The 17,424-nt window shown below is 44.1% G+C and overlaps 1 long non-coding RNA gene across 1 annotated transcript in view; it reads right to left on the minus strand.

The window, feature by feature from the left end:
- LOC149748398 (uncharacterized) overlaps window positions 1–12,507 on the minus strand; it is an 80,306-nt gene extending 67,799 nt beyond the window's left edge. Inside the window, exon 1 of the long non-coding RNA XR_016394306.1 lies at window positions 12,457–12,507. This is a non-coding gene — a long non-coding RNA (uncharacterized LOC149748398). The remainder of the gene's footprint in view (window positions 1–12,456) is intronic.
- Between the last annotated feature and the right edge of the window lie 4,917 nt (window positions 12,508–17,424).

Raw genomic sequence — 17,424 nt, forward strand, 5'->3', positions numbered from 1 at the left:
CAAAGAGAGATATTTAAATAATGCCAAATGGTGTGTGATTTTCAAACTAAATGATACAGCTTTCTATATACAGGATGCATCCAGATCCGAGCCAGTCTCCAGAAAAGAGACAATCTGAGCCGTGTACCTAATTATTGTCCTCCCTGGATTTTCCAATATGTCAGAATCACATCGCACATCTGTCACCTCTCTGCATTGGCCTGAAGTACAGAAGTCCTCTTTAGATTTCTGTTCCTCCCATTAAGACACTAAAGCTGCTGTACCTAACTTTGAACAAGTGGGCTATGCCTTCTATTTCTCTATCCTGGGAATGGGTACAAGCAAACCTTATCCCTCCTTTTTGTTTAAATCATGGTAAAATACACATAGCAAAATTTACTGTGTTAACAATTTTCAAGTACACAGTTCAGTAGTGTTCAGTATATCCTCACTGTTGTGCAACCAATCTCCAGAATCCTCTATTTTTCAATAATAAAATACATAGTTCTTAAATAAAATACATAGTTCTTAAATAAAATACATAGTTCTTAAATAAAATACATAGTTCTTAAATACATAGTTCTTAAATAAAATACATAGTTCTTAAATAACAAGAACTACGTAAAGGAATATAAGAGTTCCTAAATATACCTCCTAAAATATCTGCTAAATGTTAAGTAAAGATTACGCATCCATTTACAGCCTTCCTTTTAAAGATACTACAGTTTTTTTGCTTCAGGAATTTAAAAAAAAAAAAAGAAAAAGCATATTTCCTGGAAAGGGTAAAAATGAATCTTGAGTTAAAGGGTTAACCTGCCTGTCTTAAGAATGTCCCTCCCAAAAGGGCATATCAAGCAATTATGTGTAATTTTTTTCCTTCCCTGATTTTTCTGAGTGCTTCTGAGGCACATGAAAAGGATACTTGTGCTTCTCTGCCAGAACTACCTCCATCCAATGGGAAGAGATCACTGTTTTGTTTTGTTTTTTAATGTTTTGAATGGTTTGAAGATTAGCATGGGTATTTAGCAAAAAGTACAATTTCAAATTACACGCTGCTTCGTGGTGCCAAAACACTGTGCACCATCATCTTTGATGACATCCACCAACACAGCACTAGAATGGTGGTTGTTAGTCATCTGGCTTCACAAAGCTGGAAGATGAAATTGTAAACAATGTGAGCTTAGGCAGGCCTTATTAGAAAAGAAGAGTGTCTTAAAAGATGGCTTCAATTTTTTTAATCTAGCAATATCTTTTAATCACCAATATGTGTATCTAAATCAATTGCTCAAAAGGAGGAACAATTTATCCATGGGCATCCTAAAAAAGATGATAATCACATTTACAAGTATATATGCCAGTAACATCCTGGTCTTCACTGGCTAAGGTTTTTGTTTATATACAAGTTTAACCACCGTAACCACATATATGTGTGGACACTAAAATTACTTTAACGTTAGTATAATGCTTAGAAAGGGACCCAAAGTGGCCCCTCCCTGGCACTGGTCACAGATCACACTATTAATCCCAGCTTGTATCTCATCCACTGAAAATACAGAGGTGTAGACAGAGACTGCAAATGACTAAGTCCAACCCTAGTCATTATTAGGAGAAAACAAAAACCAAATACTCCAAAGCACATGGCTCCAGGTCAGGTATGAAGACAGGACACTGGTAAAACAAGAGTTAAAATGTTTTATTAAAGACAATTCAAGAGCTAGGGCTAAAGTTTATTTTGCTCAATAAATGAATACCTAAAACCCTTTCCTTTCAATACCCAAAAGAGTTTAACAGTTTACATCTTTAATCTCATAGTCTCTCCACAAAGTCCTCTAACAGTCAATCACAAACTAGCCTGAAGAAAGTTTCCCTAGATACCACCAAAAACACAGGTTTGTAACAGATGTCTCCAGCAACTTTTAGAACAGATCCCATGTTAAGAGGCTGATATACCCATATGTATTTGTTAATCAGTCCAGGTCTGTACATGTAGCCTGAAGCTGGGAAGTAAGCGTTAGCAGAGAAATCATTGATGTAAAAATAATGCATGGAAAAGTATCAGAAAGAACATTATTTATAAATTCAAAGACAAATGCAATAATATACACAATTGGGAACTCCCCACCTGGAAGCCATCCAGAGCAGTGCTTATATTTAGGCACTAATAAACACGAGCGTTTAGCTCACACTGACCACCTTCTAATTAACGAACACAGTGTCAGTCTCTCAGTTTCTCCATCTATAAAATGGGAATTAAAGCTGTGTGGGGCTTCCCTGGTGGCGCAGTGGTTGAGGGTCCACCTGCCGATGCAGGGGACACGGGTTCGTGCCCCGGTCCAGGAAGATTCCACATGCCGCGGAGCGGCTGGGCCCGTGAGCCATGGCCGCTGAGCCTGCGCGTCCGGAGCCTGTGCTCCGCAACGGGAGAGGCCACAACAGTGAGAGGCCCGCGTGCAGAAAACAAACAAACAAACAAAAAACTGTGTGTTGGGCTTCCCTGGTGGCGCAGTGGTTGAGAATCTGCCTGCCAATGCAGGGGACATGGTTCAAGCCCTGATCCGTGAAGATCCCACATGCCCGCGGAGCAACCAGGCCCGTGAGCCACAACTACTTGAGCCTGTGCGTCTGGAGCCTGTGCTCCGCAACAAGAGAGGACACGATAGTGTGAGGCCCGCGCACCGCGATGAAGAGTGGCCCCCACTTGCCGCAACTAGAGAAAGCCCTTGCACAGAAACGAAGACCCAACACAGCCAAAAATAAATAAATAAAATAAATTTTAAAAAAATACTTATAAAAAAAAATCTGTGTGTTAATGAACGGAGGTTAAAATTCTCCCGATGAATGGTATTACAGAAAACACAAATATTACCACCAGAAAATGTAGAGAAACGTGTAGCTTTGTACCTAAAAAAGGTTTAAAGTCACGTTTAAAAAGCACATGGTTAGAGAGACATGTACTTGGAACCAGACTGCTATGCAGGGGATAAGGAGAGAGGTTCAGGGTGAAATGACTCACGAATGTGGGAATGCAGAGACTCTCGGCAGCATGAAGTCACAAGGGACCGTCCCTGAGGTCTCTCCTCTCCTCCACAAACAATGCTGTTTGTTGACTTCAAAAAAAGATGGGTGAGGAGTTTGGAAATTATTATTTTTTATTTTGGGGTTCTTCGCATCATTTACTGAATGCGCAAGCTGGTATATTGTTCAAAAAATTATTAAAGGAAAACATTCTGGTGTGTACTGAGAAATATTGATTCTCTAGTATTTAAAGGATGACAAATAGAAGGAACACTTTAAGTCTGGGGGGGTTACAACTAACATCTTGACATGAGCAGACAGCAAGTTTGGTCTGACACGACGCTTTTTAAAAGCTTAGAGCGAAGAAACACAAGGGGATCCAGATGTCTCAAATAGAGTAAAAGCATCCCTCCAAAACCAGCTAAAGGCAAGTAGTATCTGGGGCAAAGAAGTAAGCTAGCAAAATAACTGAAATGTGGTGATCTTGACCTCTTCCAAAACGGAGGGTTTCGAAGAGTCTGCATGCAAACCAAATCCTAAATTAAGATTTCTCAGGAAGCAAACAATCCATATCTGAAACTGACACAAAACCGAGCTCATCTGTGGTACAAAGAATTATCTTCTAAAATATTTAATCTGCATGTTTTAATTTGTATTAATTACATTTTCTTAAACATGTTTTGTGGAGTGCAGCACACTAATAATAACCGCTTGCGGCCCTTTGAACTCTGAATGCTTTACTGCAATCCCTTTCCTTAAATAGAATCATGGAATATTAGAGTAGAAGATTCCTTAGTGATCAGTTAGAATTGCAATTCTCAACCCTGGCTAAACTTTAGAAGCATTTCTGGAGCTTTTAAAAAATATAGAGGCCCAGGCCCCCACCTCAAACCAAGTAAGTCAAAATGGACAGGACAGGGAAGGTATTAGTATTTTTTTTATAAACTCCACAGGTGGTTCTGTTGGGCTGCCTGGATTAGAACCATTGATACAGCCTATAGATTTACATTGCCTGACACCATAGTCACTGGTACATGTGGCTATGAGCACTTGAAACTTGACTAGTCCGAATTGAAATGTGGGGTAATTATAAACACACACCAGACTTCAAAGACTTAGTACCCCGCCCCGCTCCAAATCATAAAGTATCTCATCAACATTTTTATATGGATTATATGTTGAAATGATAATATTTCAGATATATTAGGTTAAATAAAATTATTAACATCACCTGTTTGATTTTTTAAACTATTTTTTATGTGGCTACTGGAACATTTAAAATTACATATGCGGCTTGCATTTGTGGCTCCCACTGTTGAAGAGTGATGGTCAAGACCAACACTCCTTTATCACAAATGAAGAAACTGAGGCAGGGAAGCATAATGAGTTCGAGGCAGCACTTTGGGGATACCCTCTTCTGGCTTCTCAGGCTTTTCCTGTTGCCTTAAGCCACACTGTTGCAGAGCTAGGAATTGCAGAGCCTGGCATGCCACCAATCAGATTTCAAACCTTTCTTTCTTTTGTCTTGCTAATTGTTTCTTCTAAGGTTTGATATTGAAATCTATTTTGCTTATGGAAAAATGTCCCCTCTCTGCTGTGTACACACTTGCCATTTGTTATTGCAGGGTTACTCATGAAAGCGCAGTAACTAGAATGGATGTTAAAAAATAAATCTAGGGCTTCCCTGGTGGCGCAGTGGTTGAGAGTCCGCCTGCCGATACAGGAGACACGGGTTCGTGCCCCAGTCCGGGAAGATCCCACATGCCGCAGAGCAGCTGGGCCCGTGAGCCATGGCCGCTGAGCTTGTGCGTCCGGAGCCTGTGCTCTGCAACGGGAGAGGCCACAACAGAGAGAGGCCCGCGTACCGCAAAAATTTAAAAAATTTAAAAATTAAAATAAAAAGATAAATCTAGAAAAACATTAGCATAAGGAAAATACAGAGAATAAGTGAAGAGGACTATTAAGGTTTTTAAGATGTAGATGGTCAAGTTCTAGCCTGTGAATATTTTATCCCGCTGCAGTTTAATAAATCACCATGGAGGCCCTCAACATTCTGAGGGTCATCTTCAGCACAGCATCAGCCCCTGCTCAAAATTTAGAAGTCTGAGCCTATAATATTTCTTTCCTTCCAGAAGGCAATGTTTTTCTGGACAATGCTGTCATTGCAGTGAGGCAAATCAGCTCTTCATAATGGCACACCTCGTCATACCTAGGTACCCTGTTAGAAGTGGTCTTTATCCTCAAAGCCTTCTACCTCTGGTGCATGGATTAGTACCTGGTCATTCAGAAGCTGAACAGCATTATAGTTGACTTAAAGAAGAAAATCTTGTTTTGACAAAGTAAAATGGTCCCACCAGATCTGGCAAACGGAGATAAAATGTATTTCTTCTAATAATCAGCTAATTCAAACAAAAACAAAGATGTTTTTTGTTTCGTGTGGTTTTCCCCCCTTGGGAAGCCAGCAGAGAGAGAACTGCATAAAACTGGCTGAAATGTGTTATATTTGAGAAATCATGCAACACGGGGGCTCCTCAGTGTAATCAAAGAATAAAAGAGACCTAAATTCTGATATTAAAGTGTTCATGCAAAGAGCTGGAAAGGAAAACTGTGGGTCAGGCCAAACAACACACACAGTAGATGCATTCAAGATTTCTGTTGAGATATTCTTGTGCTCCATCCTAAATACAGCAAAACCTAAACATCATCTTAAATCAAATGTTTGGTGCTCTGGAGCCCCCTATGTTGCATGCATGAATTCTATTAGTTATAATTAGTCAAGTTTTGCCATTCAAACCTCGAACAGCATACTTCCAGACTCAACTCATTCCTTATTCACCTCTAAACACTCTCATATACACCAGCCTGGAAAGATAATATATTACAGACGGATCCTAGGCAAAAGCGCATCTGCCAGTGTGAAAACAGCACTTGTTACTCTATTCAACAAAAAGAAAGATTATGTCTTTTAACTTTAAGAATTTTTTGGATCCCTTCCTCAGAGACAAAAAAGAAAAGACAGGAAGTAAAGGAAGTTACTGCCTTATTCTGAGACAGTCCTACAGACCATTTTTTGTTTTGCCTTGACTTTAGTCTCAAATGAAATCTGAATGGTGTAGTTTTACAGGGCATGTCTAATCGTATTGGTAAAGAAGAAGAGCGGCCTTCAACTAAGGAGGCCAATATTAGAAAAATCAACATTGCAGATATATAAAAATAACCAGAATAGAAACTATAGGTTGGGCTTCCCTGGTGGCGCAGTGGTTAAGAATCCGCCTGCCAATGCAGGCGACACGGGTTCAAGCCCTGGTCCGGGAAGATCCCACATGCCGCGGAACAGCTAAGCCCGTGCGCCACAGCTACTGGGCCTGCGCTCTAGAGCTCACGTGCCACAACTACTGAAGCCCTCGCGCCTAAAGCCCATCCTCTGCAACAAGAGAAGCCACGGCAATGAGAGGCCCACGCACCGCAATGAAGAGTAGCCCCTGCTCGCCGCAACTAGAGAAAGCCCGCGCGCAGCAACAAAGACCCAACGCAGCCAAAAATAAGTAAATAAAAATAAATTTATAAAAAAAAGAAAAAAGAAACTATAGTTTCTATGGTCAGGGCATTCATTCAAAAGATCTGATAAAAATTTGTCATTGAAAGGTTAGTGATCAAAAGGCTTGAAAAGAGCAAAGCATCCAAAGCCATGGTTATGCTTCCTTCAGGACAAGGGCATTTACCGCCTGACACATGGAAAAGACCACCCAACCTGGAGGCAGGGACCCAGCTTCTAGGCTCCGTTTGGCACTCTCCAGCTCTCGGCCTTAGATGAGCCAGGAGAGCCACCAGGCCCGAGGTTCTCCTCTGCAAAGTGACGAGATTGGTCTATCAATAAGAAGACTCCCTCCAGTTCCAGCTCTGCTTAATGCTATCACACAAGCCTACTTCACATCAGAACCCCTAAGCCAAGAGGAACTCTTACTAAGATTAGTTCAAGCCAAATGCCAACCTGGTAGTTTTCAATCCTTGTTAATCTTAGGGTACAGATTACAAATATGAACCTTGAGGAAGTAGAAGGAAGCAGCTAAAATATGTACTTTTAAAGTGTTAAGTTGATTCTGATCTATTTCTCGGAAAAGATAAATGGGCAACACAGTGAGCTTGGAGGAAAGAAATATGGAAATGTCACTGTAACATCTTATACATTCAGGAATTTACCCTAAACTTTTAGCGTTTTATTTTGAAGGTACCAGAGTCTCAGTAAGAGCTTGAAAAAATTTTACTTTTGTTCCTGCAACAGTACTACCAGTATTACCTGGACACTTGTAAAAGCCTTCTCTCTCTCTTCTCTTTTCTTACATTAAATCCATGATTTGTGATTCCCAACAATGAAATACTAATGGATCCTCAAAAAACACTAATTGCCCATTTTTTCCCCTAATTACAAAATGTAAGAACTCTTTAGTGAAAACATTAAACATGATGTCATTTTTAAAGTGTCCGAGTTTCTATTTAAAGCAATGCCATAAAGTAGATAGCTTATTTAGTTTACAAATAGCAACACAAAAAGGTTCTTTAAGTCTGTTTAGCATATCTAAAAGTGCTTCTTTCTCACATTTAAATATTTGGAGCTGGTCCCCCCCCACCCCAGTTTATTACCTTATCTCAACTGTATAATTTTCTTAAATAGGATTCAGAGAAATAGTCCTAGATTTAAATTTTTAAACACTGATTTATAAAAGCATTGGTTGATTCCCATAATACAGCTGGTAGTCAAACTGGACAAGATAATGAATTGACTGAGATCATTGTTCCATCTTCATCCAAGAAAGCTGCCTCTAAAAAAAGATCTTAAATTGCTGTAGAAATCCAATTTGGAAGAAGCAAAAGAAGCATATAGATGGGAAACACCAGCCATAATCACATTAATTTTGTGGCTAACAGCACTGCTTTGAAGTGAAGAAGAAGAAGAAAAAAAGATGACTAAAATAATAAGTCCACTCAAATCCCCAATTTTAATCTAACAACATAACCAGAAGAAAACCAACTACAAAATGTGACACAAAATTCACATCTTGGTGGTCCAGTGAACATCACACCCCACACACACACAAAATAATTTTCAGCTTAATCAGAAGCAAAGAAATGCTAAGGAAACACTATAGGATTGTGGTGCATCATTGCTAAACAGCAAATTATAGCAAGAAATCAGGAGAGCAGGAACCTGACGTTAGTATGAACACAGCCACGGAAAGTCTACAACTGATTGGTTTTGAATCCACAGGTGTGGGAAATAATAGCGACAAATAATCGTAACAAAAATCTTCAACTTACTGTCATTGAAAAGCTATACAGGGAAAATCTCTCTAACAAACTACTATTCACTTAACCCCTTATTCGAACAAAAGCTGCGACATCACAAAGATATAAAAATAAAGGCACTGCTTCCACTTTTTTGTGGGAATGTTCTAATTAGCTCTCTGCTCATATATAAACTATATAAGGTCACAACTGACTTCTGATTGACAAGCAATTTATGGATATCAGCAATTTACAGTCAAAACCAGTTGGCTGGAAGATATCAACTGAGTAAACAAGTTTAGTCTGAGTAAAGTTGAAAAATAAAAATCTCAGGAAAGCTTGTAGAAAAGAGAATTCTTACCTGGCATATTATTTCACGTGCTTTGTAGCTTCCCCACTGCACTTCCCATGCTCATGAACATTATTTTACCCAGGAAATAATGGTCTTATTCACACACACACACACACACACACACGCACACACAAAACCTTCCAACAAAATGCTATCAAGTCCCAGGAAACTACAAAAGCAACATTAAAAGTCAGTGCAAAGTAAGAATTCCATTTGTGAATCTCACCTATGAAACTACAAGATCGTTCTCCTGGAACCAACTACAAAGTTCCCTTTCTGCTTAATAAGTGTAATAAACATCACCTTACCATTATCTGTAGAATAAAATCAGCAACGTGTTGCTTCCTGCAGACACCAGATCAAATTTTTTCTTCCTTTCTTTCTAGTAACTTCTTTTTCCCCAGCAAGATTAGGAAGAAAATAAAGCTTTGAGTATTGCCTCAATAGTTCAGACCTCAAGACTGTGAAACTAGCTCTCAGTAAGAAAAAAAAAAAAAAAAAAAGAACAGGTCTGGTATTTTACAATCACTTCTGCAGCCCAGAGGTACCTCCTGGACTCCCGTACCTCCTCTCCTTCGGGGTCTAAATTTCTTTTAGTAATGAGACTAATTTTTCCAGTAGCCTTGAACTCCCCAGATTTAACTGACATGGAAAATGTGACTAAAAACTTGTAGAACTGTCTAGCCTCCAACCTTACACAGAATCAACTTTGTTGTAAGTATTGAAGAACACCTCGCAAGCAGCCACTTGCTCCTTTAGACTCCTGCACGACACAGCACAGAACGCCAAATAACACTGCGCCATCTAGTTAGCAAGCTGCACTCTCCATTCCAGAAGGGGGGACACCTTCAAACCCTGGGACTTAAGGACTTGTCAGAGTTCAGCTGCTCTAAAGGTCCAATTGTTTATTTAAATAAAAAAAATATCGCTACTGAGATAATCCACATCTAGTGGATATGGGAAAATTTAGGTTATAATGGCACTACAAACTTTTACATCTAACTTTGATTTACAAGATAAAAGCAAGTTTTAAATTAAAAGGGCTTTCTGTTAATAGAGCTTATTATTCTGAAGACGGGGAATGATTTTCTTCGAAAGTTGTCCCTGGGTGCATGCCTATTATCTTTGCTTTTCCCCTTCCACTAATGAGCATTTATCTAAAGAGCCTGTTAATCCTCTGATGTGTGCTTCTGGTCAGAGGTAACAGTTTGAATAAAACCACTAATCACTGATCACTAAATCACTGATCATTAATCACACTCTCCAGTGCTGGTGAACCGGGCCATTTTCCCCTTTAGGTCTATGTATGCATCACAAACAAGGAGTTTAACATTTTAGATGCACATGTATTGTGTGGAGGTTATACTATTTCATCTCTAGATGTGAATAAATAATAAATACTGCCACAAACTTGGGGAAGGATGTCAATTAGACCCCAGACAGGAGTTTCACAAATGCCTACTCTACAGCATGGCTTTCACGCTGAAGAAAGTAGATCTGATTATAACAAAACATGTGTTCTTCAAGAAATTCCCACATACTCAGAATATAAATTTTCCTTTATTTAGCTTTCACCAACTCCAAATCAGAGAGCACTCAAATCTTCTGCACCCACCACCCCCCATCCAAAAGCCTGTTAGGAAATCTCTTGTTTGATTTCTGCTGCACACTGCAGCGCCCCCATCCCCGAGTTCTTTTTACTTTTATCCCCTTAAACATGTCACACACAGTATTTTTATTTCAACTGCCAGATACGTGGATTCTGACTCAATTCAATGACTTAGTATTTAACTTCCTCTTTAAATATAGAAACTTAAGGTTAAAACACACGCACCAATTTATTGTATGGTACTTTGGGTTCGACGACTCACATTCCCTCACTTTGGAAATGAAACGTTTAGTCTTGAGCCTTTGGCTAAATTTGGTTTAGTCAGCATCCTCAATCATCCCTCTTCGGATAAGCGGTCTGAGGAAGGCGCTATGTAAAATTAAGTACTTTGCTTGCAGCGAGTGTGTTGTTTTCCTAAGTCACCACAGGGACACTGTATTATCATGTCTCTAAACATTTCCTGAGATGCCTTTTCTATCAGAGTTGAGCATTTTTGCCCTGGAGAAGCGAGCTCGCTGGTGCCTTTCTTAAATAATAGAAAAGGGCAGATTGTGTGTGCGCTGAGCAGGCACCGCGCTCCCCTCAGCCACCAGAAGCTCTTACCCTCACTCCGGGGACTGTGATCTCCCCAGGGAAAGCAGTAAAAGGCGGAGGCAGGGCCAGAGTGATAACAGTGTGGGCGGGAGAAGGGGTGGAGAAGGAGGGGTCCGGGAGGAGAGGGCAATAAAGATGCCCAGGAAACCGGCGATTGTACTAGTACGTTGGGGGCTGGGGGCGGAAAGCATTGTTGCTTTGTCAGCACTTCTAAGCCCCCAACCCTTGAGTATCTGAAGCTGTTAATCAAACACTTACTGGCCTGCAGAATGACGTAATGGACCTGTATTCAGCCTTTATTCCTTGACACATGTCAGAGAGGGAGGGAAAAATAAAAATCAAACACTCAGCGGACTCTGACAACGAAATCTACAAGCAGCCCACTTCAGTTCCTGGCCTTGAACAAGCCTCAAGTGGAGGCTGCACTCGTTCAGGGAAAGTTGGGGTGGGCTAGATCAGAGGCTTTATCTACCAGATACCTCCCCACTACCTCCTCGAAATAAATCTATAGCAAAGGAAAAGCGGGATGCAGCCGCTGGAAGAAAACATCTCCTTGGTTCCTTTGTGCGTCTTGCCCCTCTAAGGACGTCTTGAAAAGTTTTAAGCGATTCCGTGGAGAATCTGCTGGAGAGGAAGACTCTGCCGCCGGGTCCTGAGAACTGCCACCGCGCCGCCGCGGCAAAAGCGGGAGCTGTCATTTGGGGCAGCGGCGGGGAAGAGGTAATGATGCCAGCGAGAACCGGACAGAGGCAAGAGGCGGCTGGAGGAGTGATGGCGAGGAGAGCCTCGCCACGCTCGAGCCTTCCGCGCCTGGAGTGAAAGCCAAGTGCCCTCCAAGGACGATGTCCCCTCCCCCGGCGCGCGCGCCCACCACCTGCGTGGGCAGCTCTGCGGAAGAGGTGGCAGCAGCAGGCTTGGCACCCGGGAGGGAGCTAGCCCCCCGTGCGCCCGCCCGCCCGTCCGCCCCCTAGGTGACCCGGCGTCCTCGCCGCGCCCGCTGGAAGTTTGCAAACTTTCTCCGGGGGTTCCGCCGCATCACCGGGAAGTTGGGGACGCGGGGGGAGGTTCCTGGCTCGCCGTCTCCGCTGCCGCCGCCGCTGCCGCCGCTTGACCGCACTTCTGGAGGGTTCCGCACCTTGCCAGGTCTCTGGAGGCAAACACACACCCCCGATTCATAACTGTTCCCCGTGTCAGGGAAACGCACGCGCGCTCCCACACACGCACGCACGCCGGGGCGGACACGGCGCTCGTTCCACGTTAGCATCCCTCCAGTCGCATGGCGCGGCGGCCACCAAGACGCGCTCCGGGACGGACACGGCGTGGGGTCTCTGGGATAGCCTCAGGACACAGCCGATTCCACAGTCCACCAGCATTTGAGGCCGGACTTCCCTCTGGTCCGCCAAAGTGTTTACAAACACAGATCACCCTCCAAAAAAAATGCATCGCATCTTCCCTACTCCTTGCCCTGCGACCTGCCCACTGGACCAAGTAACCTCGCGGCTGCTGCCGAGAACCAACCCCTGCAAACAAGTACGCTCCCGAGATGGCTCCCGCGGCAAGTGCAACAAAAGTGTCTAAATGCAAAAGCCCCAGATGTGGCCGAGCCGTATTTTTAGGAACTTACCAAACAAGTGTGGAGAAGGCAAGAGCGGAGCCCGGGTGAAGGGACCACGTTGGACTGAGCAAAGATTACAATACATTCTATTTAGAGTGCATTACATCACCCCCCCGGTGACGTCACGTGGGATTCCTGAACTTCTAAATCATTGCGGTCCGTGGGGGAGGGAGGGAGGGGCGGGGCCGGCGCGCCGAGGGGGCGGGCCGCGCCCCGGCCCCGCCCCGCCCCCGCCCCAAGAGCGGACCCTGGTGCACCCGCGGGGGAGCGGCGGCAGCAGTGGCGACCGCGCAAGCAACAGCTTGCAGAGCCCAGCGCCGTGTGACACGGCTCCCTGACATTAGTGGTGTGAGTCAGCTTGGAAACAATCCTCATGGTTTCAGACAGGACCACGGAGGAGAGGCAGAGACACGGGCTGTCCCGTGACGAGGGCCTGGTAGCGTTTGAAAGGTGTGGGGATGGGGAGAGGTGGGGAGGGGGTGCTGAAGAATGCCGGAAGAGACTTTCTCCAAACAGAAAGGCAGGACGCTCCCCCTTCCCCCACCAGCAGATGTCCAGCTCCTTTTTGCCTGCGACAGTCGTGACCTCATTACAATGTTCCCTGCATCCTGGCTTCTCAGAGCACTCATTCGACACCCCTTTTCACCGCCCGCCCCGCACCCGCCCCTCTCCACCTCACTTCCAAAGGAATAACTCCTTTATTGTGCACACTCACTTGGAATACACTGCCCCCACCCTTTCCGAGACCCCTGCTTCTCGCGTCTGAGAAGCTGGAACGAGAGTTGCTCCTGGGGGGCGGGGGGGAAGGTGAATCACAGCTAGAGCCAAGTGATGAGACTGATTTAGACTCAGCGTCAGAGCCGGAAGGGCCCTTGGCGATCACTTCCAGAGCCTCGTCTGTAACTCTCCCAAGCTCACAGGCTGGCAAGTGGCAGAGCCAGAGCCAGAATGCAGGATCCGGGCCCCTGGTCTGCAGTATCTTCCCGACAATTCCTTGAGAGAAGGAGTCAGGCGCTTTCATCATCAGCCAAGTTACCATCACTATCCTCAGCTTAACTTCCATTCAGATGTTCTCTCTGTGAGTCGGACTCAAAGGGAAGGCATAGGCTAAATTCCAGTATATCCCAGACATCCCAGACGACCACTGTCATCCCCGCGGCAGCTCACACTTTACAAAGCACTTGCACCCACGTGGAACTAACTCCCTTGATTCTCACAACAGCCCAGCACAAGGAGCAGAAATAGGGGAGGTGTTATAATTATCCCCATTTTACAGGTGAGCTAAGGCAAACCCCAGGTTAAGAGGCTGGCCTGAAGCCACTTGATCAAGTGGTGGCACCGGCACCACCCCAACCCCTGTTTTCAAACCTCAAATCCCAACTGGGCTCTTTTCTAGAACCAGGGCTGAGCTTTACCTTCTCATGGGTTAGAACCTTTGCTAAGGATGTCGGGGCTTTGCTTAGGAACAGTTTAGATCCCATTAACAAACAATAATCATTCCTGACATTTATGTAACATCTGACATTTATATAGTACCTCTTATCCCAATGCATCACAACCATGACTGTGCAGTTTGCCAAAGAATCATGACTGGACTGGCTAGAAATTGTAATGCTTTGCCTGGATTGTCACATACTTCTGAGCTGGTTTTGACATACTAAATGCAAGAGCTTTGTGTTTCCTCCCTAAGTGTTTAAACAACTCTCTTGCCTTTAGTGTTTCTTGATACCACAGGGACTGCCGACTGTTCATTTCTCACAGCCTTATTCAGAACTCATCACTGAGTTTGCTATTTGCTGTCTTCCACATGTGGCCCTGAAGGAATTGCAGAAGAAGGGCTCCAGCCCTAACTTGAATCTTAACCAATAAAACGTTAAATATGACAGCTCAATTACTTGGGTTGACGGAAGGAAGCAACAGCCTCCTTGCCCACATTCCCACTCAATTATCAGGACATCCTTTTCCAGTAAAGCAGGAATCTACCTCCTTCTCCCTCAAAGAAAAAGTGTAAGCCAGACCAGGAGCAAGCTTGAGGCAGAAAAGGAATGCAGCTTGATGTAGTGGTGCTAGGTCTGAGGGCTTATCTTTTTTCCCAGCTAATAGGTGTGGACCAAAGGAATAGAATGGAGAATTGAATAAGCAAAGCTGAGGTGATAATCAAAATATTTAAAAACCCGTAAGTAATTAATCACCATATAAATTTAAAACATTTAATTCCCAGTATTCTCTAAACAGAAGCACATATATATGAGTTTTAATGCAAGTAGTTCACCAGTTTCTAATACTATCCAAATCAGTTGTTGGTCTTTAAAAACTGCTGCTGATCATTTGTTTGACATGCTGTCACCAGGTAAACAATGCCCCTGTCCGAGCCATGGCTGACAAAGGAACACACATGGAACTTTTCCAGTGATCTCCTCAATAACTTGATAATCATTAGGTTACTTGGAGTCTCAATGAGCAGATAATCTCTCCACATCAGCAATATTGTTCATGGTGCTGACTCATCTGTCAGCTTCTGCAGAACTGACAGCAATTTCATTCACAATGTTTCTAAGCCATTGTATTAGTTTTCTATATATTCCAGATCTCTGTTACCAACTAAGTCCCACACACACACACACAATTTTTTTGAATGTAAACTGAAGAAGAGAGGTGGTGTTTATAAGTGTGGACTCCAATGTCAGGCTGGCAGAGTTCAAATCATGGCTCTGCTGCTTCAGTTTTAAATAACCTCTCGGCCTTAGTTTCCTCATCTTTGTAATGGGACTGGTGGTGATAATTATACTAATTCAAAGGAGTTAAGAATTGTGCTTGGCACAGGACAAATACCACATAAGCACTTGCCCTCATCTTTATCAAGGAAAATAATGTGGCTAATGCCATGACAGGAGGATATTCGGTGATTTTAGCAAACTTGACCAAATAGATGAAAAGACAACCTGTTTCCCTATACTTCTCCTAGCCCCACACTAATCCCTGCATGCATCATCTGTACCAAGCAGGCTCTCGCCTGTCAAACCATGCCAACAGAGCCCTCGTATTTGTGGACTTGAAGTTTTGCATGCCTCGTGCTCACCCCATCTCTTTCAGGATCTGTCACAGCCAAAGTCCCATGGAGGCTGCAGTTTCCAGAAGCAGGGGTACCTCAGCTGGTGGCAGCCATAACCTGGGGCATTTGCCTGCTGGGGTGCCAGCACCACCTCCAAGAATGCCACCTCACCCACTGGGATTCCACCCATTATGGCCTGGGGGATATGTGGAGACAGAGACCCTTACACTAGAGTCAAGGTAAACTAGCTGGGGTACCACCATCCAGGATCCTCTCCACCCCCACCCTACCTACCTCCACAGGGTAGGGGCACAGGCAGGACACAAGCCTGCCCATAAGGTACCACATTCATTGGACCTATGAAGAGCTGGCTTGTACCTACACTGACCAACGAGTATAGGTGAGACCCCTGTTAGACCAGAGGTTAACCCTTTAGTTGCTGGATCATGGGGCAGTCCAAGGAAGAGGCCTGGGTAGCTGGGCCAGTGGGGTAGCCAAGAGGTCAGAGCAGTGGGTATATACTAACCCTATGGAAGAATTTTAATATTTTAACAAGTTTACAGCCTTACCAGTGCTTACCCACTGAATATGAGGCCTGAGGAGAACCATCCCAAGGGTCCTCAGATGGGGAGAAATCCTTTTGCCTCATGCTTTGGATTCAGTCATTTCTCCAACATTCAACAAAGGTTGACAGGTCTGCCCAGTACTGGGGAGGGAAAAAAAAAAGGGGGTCTCCTTCCCAGCTCCTAGGCTCCTGCAGAGGTTCTCAAACTTAGTGGCATAAGAAGCACTTAGGTAACCTGTTAACTCCCTGACTTCCCCAGGGATTTCTGTTCAAGGATCTGGCATTGGGCCCAGGATTCTGCATTTGTGATTCTGAGGCAAGTGTCTGGGGACCCCACTTCGAGTGACTGTGATCTAGTGAATTCATAGATGGGCAGTGACCTGGGACGCCGGGGAGGGAACAGGAAGAGTCTGCTGCCTGCAACACTAAGAAAAAAAAATTAAAAAGAAAAGAAAAGAAAAAAAAATGACCCCAGGTTCATAGGCTTAAGATCAATCCTCTAGCTGCTTCCCATAAAGACACATATACCCCTAGAGAAGTCTTTCCCTCGTCCCTTCTATACATACACGACTTAGAGGTACCTTTCCCGTTTACTTTTCACTCAAGACTTTTCTCTCCTGTTGCTGAGCACAGGTTCCGGACGCGAAGGCTCAGCGGCCATGGCTCACGGGCCTAGCCGCTCCGCGGCATGTGGGATCTTCCCGGACCAGAGCACGAACCCGTGTCCCCTAGCATCAGCAGGCGGACTCTCAACCACTGCGCCACCAGGGAAGCCCAACTCAAAACTTTTCTTAACCGAGTTAACAGTGGTAATAGGAAGACTGTTGCTGGGTTTGTGATTAAACCCATTGCTATGGGACCACTGGGAAGTTTCCATCTCTTCTAAGATAAATCTTCTTCTAAGATAAATCTGGTTTCTTCATTGTCTTATTTGAAGAGATAAATATTTTCAAATAAATGGAACTGCAAAACTCATCCAAAGACAGCAACAACCACAGCACGGCTGGCTAACACTTACCAAGCATTTACTCTGTGCCAAGGCTTGTACGAAGACCTTTATGTGTGTTCTTTCAGTTACTCCTCACAATAATCCTATGAGGTGGCTGGACCCATTCTCATTTGCAATGAGGAGATCAAGTCGTAGAGCAGTGAGCAGCTTGCCCAGCTGGGCCAAGGCGGAGGGAGGAGAAAGTCCCAGACCACTCGAGCCAGTACCAGCGCCATGTCCTATGGAACACAGAGCATGCGCGCGCCAGAGCACAGGCGCTTTGTGCAGTAAGCGCGTCCACTGTTCCCTCCCACCTAATTTGCATGTAGCGCTCCAGGCGCTTCCTGACTCACAAAATTCTATTGGACCGGT

The sequence above is a fragment of the Delphinapterus leucas genome, chromosome 9 (genome assembly GCF_059928025.1).
Source record: "Delphinapterus leucas isolate spDelLeu-1000000601 "Yukka" chromosome 9, BTC_Dleu_Yukka2, whole genome shotgun sequence".
In the NCBI taxonomy this organism is placed as follows: domain Eukaryota; kingdom Metazoa; phylum Chordata; class Mammalia; order Artiodactyla; family Monodontidae; genus Delphinapterus; species Delphinapterus leucas.